This window comes from Solanum verrucosum, unplaced genomic scaffold (assembly GCF_900185275.1).
Source record: "Solanum verrucosum unplaced genomic scaffold, falcon-dt-bn FXZP01000102.1, whole genome shotgun sequence".
Lineage (NCBI taxonomy): Eukaryota > Viridiplantae > Streptophyta > Magnoliopsida > Solanales > Solanaceae > Solanum > Solanum verrucosum.
Window position 1 is genome coordinate 117,904 of NW_026019930.1, and position 14,359 is coordinate 132,262.

The 14,359-nt window shown below is 34.1% G+C and overlaps 1 protein-coding gene and 1 long non-coding RNA gene across 3 annotated transcripts in view; both read left to right on the forward strand.

The window, feature by feature from the left end:
- Positions 1-14,359, forward strand: part of LOC125830656 (60S ribosomal protein L7a-2-like) — a 431,324-nt gene that overhangs the window by 11,015 nt on the left and 405,950 nt on the right. The gene's annotated exons all lie outside the window — the stretch shown is intronic.
- The window catches only part of LOC125830726 (uncharacterized), a 165,462-nt gene continuing 155,644 nt past the window's right edge, over positions 4,542-14,359 (forward strand). Inside the window, exon 1 of the long non-coding RNA XR_007443156.1 lies at positions 4,542-4,647. This is a non-coding gene — a long non-coding RNA (uncharacterized LOC125830726). The remainder of the gene's footprint in view (positions 4,648-14,359) is intronic.

A 14,359-nucleotide genomic window follows, 5' to 3' on the forward strand; every position in this document is an offset into this window, starting at 1 on the left:
TTAAAAGATTTATGAAAAACTTACGATAAAAAATTAACTTGTTTGAGTCTCGAAATCCGAAAAATGCCACATAAAATGGGACGGAGGGAGTAGTAACAAAGTGAAGTCTTATGAGTCTAAAGGCCACCGACATATAATCAAGATGAATGAAATGAATAAACCCCTTACATTAGTAGTTCACTTCTTCTGATCTTAGGATGGAAATGTCTATGAATTGTAACTTCTAACTTAGTATAACAATGTTTGGATCCAAATAAATCGCATGACATACGAAATCTAACAAAGCAGACCTCCAAAGACAACTAATCAGACAACATAAGAGAAATCTAACAAAAGAGACACTAATTTAATATGGATCTCTCCGTTGACCTACGTCCACTGATAGAGAAATGAGCAGATCTACCGTATAGAAGATATTACAATATATTTGAAAGAAAAATAAGCTCATAAAATTTAGAAATCTGACCTTCCGTTATTGAGAGTGGCAATAGGGGTGATTAGTTGCTCCAATGTTGCTTAATGCTTTTGGGTTTAGAGAAAACTCTAAGAAAAATGAAGAGTGATGTTAAAATCTGGATAGGAAGAGAAAAACATATTCCGTGGGTGCTTAATTACTTGTTCTTTTGAATTATCACACTTATTAAGAAGACAATAATTGACATATTGAGATTTTCAAAAAGTTCTACTTTTCTCAAAATAATAAATTAATGGTATAATATGTAATATAAATTTATTTTTTCTTGATTTATCAAAATAAACAAATAATTAAGAACAACTAAAAAAGAAAAAGTAAACAAATAATTAGAGACATATGGAGTACTATTTTTTAATTATATTATATCTATTTATATTTTTTAAGAGAGGTGCATAATTTAGAATGAACAAATAAAAATGATATAGTGAGTGCATGTTAATAAACAAATATTGTAAATAGTACCACTGTACTACATAAGATGTTAATTAATCATACACGTTAATTGGTATACCAATAATCATTTTTAATTTTCTAGGTCTGACTAAAATTTAACTCCCTATCAACAGTTGTATGTACAGTGTACCGGTACCTCCATGTTATTTCCGTCAAAAGATACTTTTGTACCTTTTTTTAAAACTTATCGTAATTTTTTTTTAATTGTCATAATTTTCTTTTTATTTATATATAAGAAGAATAAAATAATTAAAATATGGTAATTGACGTTAAAATAAACATTATATTGTCATTACAAAATATTCCTTAAAAAAAGTATACTTGCGCCATTAGATATCAGAAAATAAAACATGGGTTTTTTTATACCAAATTTCAGGTGAAGTTATGATGGCGAAAATTCCTTATTTCCCTAATATTTTATTTTGTTTCCCAACGTTTAAGATAGTGACTGATATAAATTTAATAAGTATAAAATGATTTATATGATTTGAGATGAAAACAACGATCAAGAAAATGACTTTTTTTTTTTTTTTTCAGATCTCATGTGTAAAAATGAAGATATCGTAACAAAGTCATAAAACTAGAAAAATTTGTAAATAGCATACAAAATCAATTCCCCTGTTAAGAGCATATTGTTGCAACAATGCTACAATTCATTCTTGTGCTACATCAATACTGTACACAACACTAGCATCACAAATAACTAATCACTTTCACAGATTCTTCCTTACAGCAGCATTATAAAACTTGGTTTTAATCAATAATTTAAAATACTAGTCAACTTACGATAAATGTTTGAAAATGGAACATGGAGTGAGCACGGCCGTCTCGATCATAAGGTCATTAAAGCAATCGCTTGTGGCCCCAATTTTTTTGGGATCCCAATTTTGAGTTTTCGGCCAAAAACATCCTTATACTATACCACCAACTTAAATTCCATCCTTAAATTATTATTCTCAACAAAAAACATCCCTCAATTATTTAAAATTCAACAACTTTCATTCTTTTGTTAAAATTTGTCAACAATTTTTAAATAAAAACATGTACAATTCATACTACTCTCAACAAAACTCCCTAAATCACTCCAATAAACCAATTTTCTTCATTCAAAATACATCTAAAATATTACCATTTTTTTTTGGCAACAACATTGGCATTATGTCTTCCTTTTGATTAGCAATTTTGTTTTCATTTGATTTGTATCAAACAATTAGCAGTTGATATGTTTTCTTCTCATTGAATCTGCATGAAGTAGTGTCAATTGGATACTTTTACTTCTAATAATGGAGAACGAAATCCGAGCGTTAGAGATCAAAATTAGTTTAATCTTGATCACCTCAACTATCTGTTTATCCCGAGAAATTATTTATTTAATGATATTTTGATTTTGCATAAGGTGAAAGGTGGTGTGAAATTAAATTCAAACTCTATTCAGTTGGTAAAGGAGAAGAGTAGATCATGTTTCCTTATAAGCTTACACCGTCCTAACATTGTTTTTTTAACCACAAACAATGGTCAATTTTGATTTTTTTTTTTGGAGAGGTTTTTCCAACCGGTAATGAAATTATAGAATTTTTTTTTAATGAGAATAGTATGAATAGCATATATTTTTGTGTGGAATTCACTAATTTTTTGACAAATTTTAATAGAAGGATGAAAGTTGTTATGTTTTAAATACTTGGAGGATGTTTTTTGTTAAGAAGGATAATTTAGGGATGTAATTTAAGGATGTTTTTGGCCAAAAACTCTCCCAATTTTCTCCTAAAGATGTATATATATTGTTAAAAAAATTTCATGTATTGATAAATTTGAAAAGAACTTTTTGTATAGAAAATATAATTGAGAAATTGAATATTGTTTAGTTGATTGTAGTATCTTTTCTAGATTCTTATGTGGCTAGTTAATTGTAGTATCCTTTCTAGTTTCGCACGTGGCTATCTATTTTGTTGTCTAGCTCATTTATATTCTAACGATTATCATGAACCAACAATATTGTGTTCTTATACTTACTTTTCTTTATTCTCCTTTCACTATTTTTATTCTTTAATTATTGAATATTCTAAAATCTCTCAAACGTTCAAACCTTCTACATTATGTAAAATGTATTGTTGTGTTTTTATAAAAAGATCAAATTTTGTTTTGGTGTCTTATTCAAAGTTGAATTGCACTCTCAGCTTCCAAGTTAAAAAACTTCCTAATAAAAAAAATAAGATAATAATGTGACAATACAGAAGTGGAAATAGAGCAACTTTGAATTGCTTCTAAATACATTTATTTTTGTTTTACAGCTAGAACATGGAGACTGTCACATCCTGTGTTTTCTTCAATCTCTCTTTTGATATTCATAGCTGAAACCCCTAGAAACTCCATTCAGTCAATCAGTTCAATAAGTTTTAGTGTTGGAATATCCTCAAGCTAGGAGGGATCTCCTTGATGAAACCTCCTCTTATAACTAACTTCTCAAGCACAGGAAAGGACTCCTCTTTCATCATCACACTCTGTAATGTCAAGTATTTGAGTGCAGGGAACTCCACATTTGTGACATCCCAGCTACAGCTCCGAAACCTCTGTAATCTCCCATAAGGAAATCCCACAAATAATTTGAGACTCTCAAGCTTCTTCAATCTTGCAATGTTTAAAACCGTTTCCTCCGTCAAGACACAGCCGCTAAAGTTCAAATGCCTAAGATTTGAAGGGAACACAAAATACTTCTCCCATCCAACTGAACTGAAGACTTTCATTAATGAGAACTTCAGAGAAACAGAATGAAGGCGAGTATGAACTTCTGGTACGGGAAACAAAGGAAACTTAGGTTCATCTTCAACCTGGAGGCCGAGTTCTTCAAGATTCGGAAACCTCCACCACAACCTTGCATTCATATTATCCAACCGTATATCACAAGTGCCAAAACTCTTCATGTTCTCTAGCATACTTGTTGAACATTCTTCGTCATTAATGTCTTCCCATACCACCGGAAAACTGTCTATATTCACATGCCTTAGCTTCTTCAGTTCCCATAAAGTAGCAGCCCTAAGGCGTATATTCTTACTTGACTTGAGCTGCAGAGTTTGGAGATTGTGTATGTGTGATATCCATTCCAATTCAAATTGTCTGACATGAAGTACAAGGTACCTCAACTCAGTTAGCGATTGCATTGCAGTAGCCCATGAATCTGGCAATGCGACATCCATCAAATGCAACGCCCGAACAAATCTTAATTTAACAAGTAAATCTAAAGGATTCCAATATTGGTTATTCCATGTATTGAGTTTTAAATGAGCAATGAACTCCAAAGAATTTGTTTCCTTGAAATCCAGCATTGGAAACTTATCCAGCTGGTAGTCGGGATGATCTAATTGTTTAACAAAATCATCGTGAATATAAATGCATAACCGTGATTCCGTGGAATGCAAATGTTGATATGGATTGTATGGCACAGTGAGCTGCATATACTTGTCTTCTGTGACTTTTCTCAAGCAGAACTCACGCACTACATCATGAAGTGAGCAGTATTCTACATCACCATTAATTCTCATTCCGGAGACCATTACTAGGCTTCTGTTAAGCAAATCACTCAAGCAATTTCGGGATGCTTCCTCCATGTTCTCTGTTTCGACATTCAATACAAACTCTTCAGCCATCCACAACTTCAGCAGATCGACCACTGGGATCTTATGGTCTTCTGGAAACAATGCCATGTAAAGAAGGCAAGGCTTTAAGTGTGTAACATCCGGCAATTTGAAATAACTATGAAGAAGCTTGGAATTGGAATTAGTCATTTTTGGAAAAATTCAAAATCTGGAAATTCGCTTAGTATGGAAAAAAAGTGAGTTTTTGGTCAACTTTGAACGGTAATAACTCCTAGCTCAGGATGATTTAGGCAAATTTCCAGTTATGTATGGAAATATTTTGGAATTATCTTTCCAACGCCGCCGAGTTTGCTCGATTTTGAGTTGGTATGAGTGAGTTATGCCCTTTGGAAGTTGGGCTGTTGGCACAGCCGCACAGGGCAATTTAGTCCGAATTTGTAAGGGTAAATTGGTCTTTTCCCTAACCATTTCTTTTGGTTATATTAGGGATTTAGACTGATTTTTAGATCAGTTTTTCCCTTTTTAAAAGAGTGAGAGTGAGAGTTAGGGTTCTTGAGAGAAGAGGAGAAGAAGAGGAGAAAAGAGAAGAAGCAAGGATTCGTCAAGATCGTCGTGGATTTCGTCGGGGGTGATCCCTATTAAGGTATGTGAGATCATAGTGTTGGGTTGGTTCTTTCCCCCACACGCCAAACTCGTTTTAATTCCGAGAAATGATTGATTGTGGTTGTTGAATTCTTGTGGTTGTGTTGTTGAAGTTCTTGTTGGTTTGGTACATGTTTCCGGTTGTGTTTTGAGTTGAATCTATTGTATATTAAGGGTCTTTATGATTCTAAGTGTTTGCTGCTGGAACCTTTGAGGTTGAGAGGGTTTAGAGTTGGAAAGAAACAAGGGGAAAAAGTCAGATTTTTGGGGGAAAAGGGTTGGGGTGTCGCGCCAGCCAGCGCACCCCAAAAAGGGACGCTGAACTTTCCCCTTGGGTCAGAGCGCCTGACAGAACGCCCAGCAGGCCCCTCTGAAGTTTGAGGGCTGGTGCCCCGCGCCTCTTAGAGCGCCAAGGACGCCAATCCTCCCCTTTACCTTTCATTCCCCACTTTTTCATACATGTTCCTTGGTAAAGTACCTATGTTTTATAGTTGTTTCCAATACTCTAAGGTACATCTAAACATCAAGAACACATCCATAAACATGAGATCATTACCCTTGAATTCATAATCCAATTTGAGGAAGGTTCGGATCAAAGTCAAGTGAAGTTAGAGTCAAGTTTAGAAGTTAAGAAGCAAGTCCAAGCAAGTCTTTAAAGTTTTTCAAAGAGTCTTTATTGAACGTTTTAACTTCATTTTAAGTCAATAGTTTCGAGTTAAGTCAAGAGTCAAGAGTTGAGTTCATTTCTCAAAAAGTTATTAGGGAACTAAGTATTCCCAAAGAAGTTTATAAATATTTTCACATTTAAGATGAGAGGAAACTGAGATTTCCAAAAGAGTTTTGAGCAGTTGAGTACTATCTCTTTTAAGAAAAAGATGAGTTTTGCGAAAGAGTTTCTAAAACATGATTAGTATGACAAATCGAGTATGTCATCAATGTTTAAACAGTATGGTCTCTAGATATACCATCAATGTTTATGCAGTATCACTTTCTCGAGTCATCAATGATCATATTAAAATATGGTTTTGATATGTTCTTTTTAGAAAGAGTTTTCAAGAGCAATTACCTCTTTTAAGAGAGTAGTTTGAGCAATCATTTCAAATTGAAGAAAGATGTGTTTAAAACATTTATGAGCTAAAGTATATTTTTGGGAGTAGTCTTGAGCACCGAATTGGGGACACGAGTTCATAGTAACTCAACTCTCCATAAGAACCATGTAGCCAAATATGGGATTTCTCGGGTCATACTTTTTAGATGATCACGAAAGTTAAGCTAGTGGATCCACTAAGCAAAAGTGTTCTATATGACGACAAAGTATAGGACAGTTCTGGCAGCGTGGACAAGACGCTGTATCACCACTCAGGCTTATAGTGGTGGCTATCGGTTAGAGAAATTCCCACAGTAGAAATTGCATGGTTCCTCGAGGGGTTCTGCTTAGTATGGATGGGGGTATGGGACTTCATTCATGCATTGCACAAGTAGACTTTGAGAGGAAGCATGGTATTTTCATGATATTATAAATATGATTTTAACGTCATGTTTTAAATAGTTTTACAAGCGTTATATATATTGCATGTGTCTTATTGCTTTATATTGAGTTCAGTTATTCATGAGTTGAACAGAGCCAAGGTAAGTTCTCTTTTGTATCCCTTTCAAGCTTAAGTTGTTGTTTAGCGGTCCAGCTCGCATACTCGTACATTCCATGTACTGATGCCAGGTGGCCTGCATCGTCTTATGATGCAGACGCAGGTACCCAGGATCAGCATTCAGCATGCCGTTGATCCAACTGAGCACTCCAGAGTCAGTGGTGAGCCTCTTTGCATTCCGGAGGACTCAGTTATTTTGTTTTCTTCAGTTTTGCTTTATTAGGATGTTGCGGGGTCTGTCCCAACATCTATCTAAGTGTTATAGAGGCTTCATAGACAGTCAGTCATTCAGTTAGTATTGAGTCTCTCATTTATGTATAGGTATGTAAATATTCTATTTTGAGACTCGAGTTGCCTTTTTGGTCAAATTTTATCAGTTGGGTTGTTTTATGACCTTTCATTGCATTGAGTTATTCTATTGAGTTAGGTTTCCGCTAAGTTAAGAAAGTCAGGCCAAGGGTTCGCTTGGGGCTAGTAATGGTCTCCGAGTGTCGGTCCCGCCCAGGGTGTAGGCTCGGGGTGTGACAAAGTGGTCTTCTAAATGGTCATAACTTGATTGTATTACCTTCATACTCTGCTCTCCTAAACCAATGGAACTTAAGTCATTTGCAACCTCGAGCCACAAGGACGACTCCTTATCCATTTTTGCAATCATTCCAACAATCAGGACAACCACAACAGGCAATCCCTTACAGTGTAGGGCAACTTGCAACCCTGCTTCCAGTAGATCTGGGGGACAACTCTTTCCTCGAAATACCTTCTTCTCCAATAATTCCCAACTCTCTTTGGATGTTAGAAAGCTAAGAGAATAAGGATCGCTGTGGTGCTGAAAATGCTTAGCCACTTGTTCAATTAGTGTTGTAACCATTACTCTGCTTCCATATTCACCTTGAGGGAAACATATTCCCAAATCTTCCCATGCCCCGACATCCCAATTGTCATCTAATACAATGAGGTATCTCTTGCCTATTAGAACCCTGCCCAACATGTCAGCAACATCATCGTTCTCTTTGATTTTGATCTCATCATTTATAGCTTGTTTGAAAATCTCAACCAATAAAGTCCTCCTATTATATGTTTGCGACACAGTACACCATGCTTTAACATCAAAGTAATTAACAATAGAGGGATTGTTGAGTACCTTTCTTGCCAAAGTTGTTTTACCGAGTCCAGGCATTTCATAGATGGAGATAAGTGTAAGAATTATTATTTATTTACTATTAATTATTTCTTACTTATGGCCCAAGTTTACTTGGAATCAAAGTAATACCATAAATAATATTTAATAAGGAATAGATCTCGTTCGTACATTGGTTACTTGATGGAGTACCATATTAAGTCATAACCTCTATAAATTGGTCCTCCCTCCACCCATTAGGGTTACCACATATATCTACATTAATTCCATCATTGACGGTTGTGGTAACATAAAGTTAGGACAAGGAGGTAGAAACCAATTTACGACTAACGCTTCCGCTTCTCTTTGTGATGATGTCTTCCGCATCAGGTATGTGCCTCTAACATTCTCCATGTAAGATTATCATGTTCAAGATCCTGAAAGTATTTAATCTAACATGTGGCATCAGAGCCTGGATTGTTTGAACTGATAATCTTCGTATATAAAACAAGCATATTTAAAAAAATTGCATGAGGGATAGATCCAAAATTTTCAGTGAGGATGGTCTAAAATTTTTTCGCCATTACTGATAATATTTGGAAGACTAATAGTAATTTTAAATTCGTGCTTACAATACAATATGTTGATGCAAAGTAATGTTTAACTGAGAATTGAGAAACTTTTTGCCTTCGCCAATAATTGATGTCCTAATAAACTTTTACACGAGGATATTGAAATATTAAAGCGCCATTACTGATAAATTTTTATAAGCTATCTTATGATTTATTAAGAGCAAGGGGTCAATGGTTAAACAAGTAATGCTTGTTAATTAGGTTATCATCAGTCGTGAAAAGTTTAGAATTGATGTTTGCAACCCCATAATATAATAATTATGTTTTATTTTAGATTGTGCAATAAATTAAAGTGGTCGTTATACTAAGCAATAAATAATATGTGTATTTAGTGCAATATAGTTTGTTAGACACCAAAGTGGCCAAACTAGAGAAAATAATGTCTACACATATAATATTTGTGGTCACTTGACATATGTGGATTAGTACAATTCATTATTTATTGGCATATTCAGTATTCCAAGAGAAACTGTGTCTGATTTTTCAACTTGATGCATGTATTATGGTCTTGTAGTTTGTTAGTCACCAAAGTAGCCAAACTAAAATGTATAAAATTATTCATATACCCAAAATTTTATTATATTATGTATGCATTTGTACTTATATAGTTTGTTAGTCACCAAAGTGGCCAAACTAGATAAATTAACGTCTACACATATCATGTTTATGATCACTTGATGCATGTATTATGTTTCTATTGTTTGTTAGTCACCAAAGTGGCCAAACTAAAATGTATAAAATTATTCACATGCACAAAATTTTATGATATTATGTGTGCATTTGTATTTATATAGTTTGCTAGTCACCAAAGTGGCCAAACTAGTATGATTAAGAAGAATGTGCAGTCATAAAATTGTCATTTATCTATGAAGGTTAATTAAATGCCTATATATTGAAAAAATAAATAGATAAATTGACTTTCACTATTGCTAGAACTTAAGAATTTACCCAAAGGTGAATCGATCATTCTACGAATAGTGAAAATTATGAGGTAAATTAATCTTTTTAGTCAAACATTTATTGTATATCCAAAGATGTCGTATATGTTTGATTAAAAATATTCAATTACCTATTAAAGATAAAATTGGCATTTAAATTATGATAATATGTTGTAATATCTACCCAAATGAGGATTACGATATATTTTTATCGCTTTACTGAATTAACATTATTTTCTGATTTGTGAGCATGTATATCTATTTTGCAGTTATTCCTCTTCATTCGCATGCTTCGTCTATTACTGTGTTCAATGGATTGAACTTCTCTGAATGGCATGAACAACTACAGTTCCACTTAGGTGTAATGGATCTTGACTTGGCTCTGCTGAATGACAAACCTACTGTCATTACTGATAAGAGCAGTGAGGATGAGAAGTCTTTTCATAAATCATGGGAACGCTCTAACAGATTAAGCCTTATGTTCATGCGAATGACTGTTGCTAACAACATTAAGAGTATTATTCCACAAACAGAAAGTGCCAGGGAATACCTGAAGTTTGTGGAATAACGTTTTCGTTCTGCTGATAAGTCTCTCGCTGGTACACTAATGGCTGAACTCACGACCATGAAGTTTGATGGGTTGCGTAGTATGCAAAATCATATCATCGAGATGACTAACATTGCAACAAGACTTAGGACCTTGGGGATGAAAGTGGATGACATCTTTTTGGTTCAGTTCATTCTGAACTCATTGCCTCTTAAGTATGGACCATTCCAAATTAACTATAACACTATTAAGGAAAAATGGGATGTTAGTGAATTGTCCAGTATACTTACTCAAGAGGAGTCAAGACTTAAGAAACAAGGAGGTCATTCCATTAACCTCATAGGTCAAGGAGCTGGTAAAGGACTTAAAGTGAAGGCCAACAAGTTTAAGAAAAAGAAAGCACCTGTTAAAGTTCCACAGGATGCTCATAAGGAACTCAAGGCTGATGTGTGTCGTTTCTGTAAAAAGGAAGGACACTATCAGAAAGATTGCTCGAAACGTAAAGTTTGGTTTGAAAAGAAAGGTACATTTAGTGCTTTTGTATGTTTCGAATCAAATTTAGTAGAAGTTCCTAATAATATTTGGTGGCTTGATTCTGGTGCAACTACTTATGTATCCACTATGTTGCAGGGATTCACTACGATCCAAACTACAAATCCAAATAAGGATTTCGTATTTATGGGAAATTGCATGAAGGCTCAAATTGAAGGCATAGGGACTTATCGATTGATCTTGGAGACTGGACATCACCTTGATCTATTAGAGACTCTTTATGTTCCTTCAGTTTCTAGGAATTTGATTTCCCTTTCAAGACTTGATGTTTCTGGATTTGATTTTAAGTTTGGACATGGATGTTTCAATTTATATAAGAATACTATTTTTTATGGTTCTGGTGTTCTTATTGATGGTTTATATAGATTGAAACTCGATAATAATTTTTCTGAATCCCTGCTTACTATTCATCAAAATATTAAAATTAAACATAGTTCACTAAATGAAAGTTCTGCTTATTTGTGGCATAAACGTTTGGGTCATATATCCAAAGAACGATTAAAAAGATTAGTAAAGAATGAAATTCTTCCGAATTTGATTTTTGCTGATCTTGATATATGTTTGGATTGCATTAAAGGAAATCAAACCAAACATACCAAGAAAGGTGCCACAAGGAGCACTCAACTTCTTGAAATTATACACACTGATATTTGCGGACCCTTTGATGTTCCATCTTTTGGTGGAGAAAAATATTTTATCACCTTTATCGATGATTTTCACGTTATGGATTTATCTATTTGTTGAAAGAAAAATCTCGAGTAGCGGACACTCTCAAAGTGTACGTTAATGAGGTTGAAAGACAATTAGATAGAAAAGTGAAAATCATTAGGTCAGATAAAGGTGGTGAATATTATGAAAAGTATAACGAATCAGGACAATGTCCAGGTCCATTTGCAAAATTCCTTGAAGAACATGGCATATGTGCACAGTATACTATGCCAGGAACACCTCAACAAAATGGTGTTGCAGAAAGGCGTAATCGAACACTTATGGATATGGTTAGGAGTATGATAAGTAATTCCTCCTTACCCAAATCATTGTGGATGTATGCTTTTAAAACCGTTGTATATTTATTAAACAGGATTCCTAGTAAGGCAGTTCCAAAGACCCCTTTTGAACTGTGGACGGGAAAGAAGCCTAGTTTAAGACACCTGCATGTTTGGGGTTGTCAAGCGGAAGCTAGAGTTTATAATCCACATGAAAAGAAATTAGATTCTCGAACGGTAAGTGGTTACTTTATTGGTTATCCAGAGAAATCTAAAGGGTATAGGTTTTACTGTCCAAATCATAGTTCGAGAATTGTTGAAATCGGTAATGCAAAATTCATTGAGAATGGTGAAGTTAGTGGGAGTGTTGAACGACAAAATGTGGAAATTAATGAGGTAAGGGTAAATATTTCATTGACCATAAATGTACCTACTTCCACACCAATAAGAAATGTTGTTCCTCTTGTTGAAGAACACTTTAACAATGTTGAACAATATTTAGGTGAAACACTTCAAGAAGGAACTAACTCACAAATATTTGATGCAAATGAACCACAAACAGTGCCATTAAGAAAATCTCAAAGAGAAAGAAAATCAGCCATTTCAGATGATTATGTGATTTATTTGCAAGAGTCAGATTTTGACATTGGAATTAATAAAGATCCGGTTTCTTTTTCACAGGCCATAGAAACCACTGAGTCTGATAAATGGATTAATGCCATGAATGAAGAGTTAAAATCCATGGAATACAACAAAGTCTGAGATCTTGTTCAATTACCAGAAAGCTCTAAAAGAATCGGATGTAGATGGGTCTTCAAGACCAAACGCAATTCTAATGGTAATATTGAGCGATATAAAGCCAGACTTGTTGCCAAGGGATACACTCAAAAATGAGGCATTGATTATAAAGAGACATTTTCACCGATCTCAAAGAAAGACTCATTAAGAATTGTTTTGGCTTTAATAGCTCATTATGATTTAGAGTTACATCAAATGGATGTGAAAACTGCCTTTCTTAATGGAGACCTCGAGGAGGATGTCTATATGGACCAACCAGAGGGTTTCGAAATTAAAGGAAAAAATCAGCTGGTGTGTAAACTAAAGAAGTCAATATATGGACTCAAACAAGCCTCACGACAATGGGATATAAAGTTTAATGATACCATAACATCTTTTGGATCTAAGGAAATTACCATTGATCGGTGCATATACCAAAAGATTAGTGGGAGTAAGTTTATATTTTCAGTCCTATATGTTGATGACATTTTACTTGCTGCTAATGATTTAGGAATATTGCGTGAGACGAAAGACTTTCTCTCTATGAGCTTTGAAATGAAAGATATGGGTGAGGCATCCTATGTGATAAGGATAGAAATATTCCGTGACAGATCACAAGGATTATTGGTACTATCTCAAAAGTGTATATCGAAAGAGTTCTAGAGAGATTTAACATGAACAATTGTTCAGCAAGAATAGTTCCTATTAAAAAAAAAGTTGGGACAAATTTAATCTCATGCAATTCCTAAAGAATGATGTAGAACGAAAAGAAATGAAATCAATTCCTTTATCTTCTATTGTTGGAAGTTTGATGTATGTTCAAACTTGCACAAGGTCGGAATGCTAGGAAGATATCAAAGTAATCCTGGAATTGATCACTGAAAAAAAACTGCAAAGAAAGTTTGTGGCATGTTATGAAGCCACAATTCATGCATTATGGTTGCGAAACTTCATTTCACGACTTGGGGTTGTCGACACCATTACCAAGCCGCTGAAAGTTTATTGTGATAATACTGCAGCAGTATTCTTCTCCAAGAATAATAAGTACTCCAAATGTGCCAAACATATGGAAATTAAATACTTTACTGTTAAGGAAGAAGTTCAGAAACAAAGAGTGTTACATGAGAATATTAGAACTGATCTCATGATTGCAGATCCGTTAACAAAAGGCTTACAACTAAAGACACTTAAAGAACATGTTCAAATGGGTCTTGGTTGTACTTATGATTGATACATTTATGATGTTTTTACACTTTGAGCTCAAATTATGTGTTTCTGATATACATTAATGAATTTCTTGTTTCTCATAATGGTGTATACATTATTGTCTTGAGATATTACAAGATAAGTCTCTATGAGACATTATTGTGGACCATAATGTTATATGTTTTATAGCTTATGAACTTAGTAAAGTTGCTAATGCAGTAGTATATGGAAGGAAATATGTAGCTTAAAATTTATGTACAACCGCCAAAACTCACATTAGTAGTTTGTTATATTATGGTATTTATGATGGACATTATAGAAGAGATTTATTAGACGCACAAAGAATGTTTATTAAATATTAATGTTATATGGTCATTGGGCCAAGTGGGAGAATGTAAGAATTATTATTTATTTACTATTAATTATTTCTTACTTATGGCCCAAGTTTACTTGGAATCAAAGTAATACCATAAATAATATTTAATAAGGAATAGATCTTGTCCATACATTGGTTACTTGATGGAGTACCAGATTAAGTCATAACCTCTATAAATTGGTCCTCCCTCCACCCATTAAGGTTACCACATATTCTTTACATTAATTCCATCGTTGTCGGTTGTGGTAACATAAAGTTAGGGCAAGGAGGTAGAAACCAATTTACGACTAACGCTTCCGCTTCTCTTTGTGATGATGTCTTCCGTATCAGGTATGTGCCTCTAACATTCTCCATGTAAAATGTAACACCCCGTATTCGAAACAGACGAAAATGCAGATTTTGAGAAGTTGCAGGTGCAACTT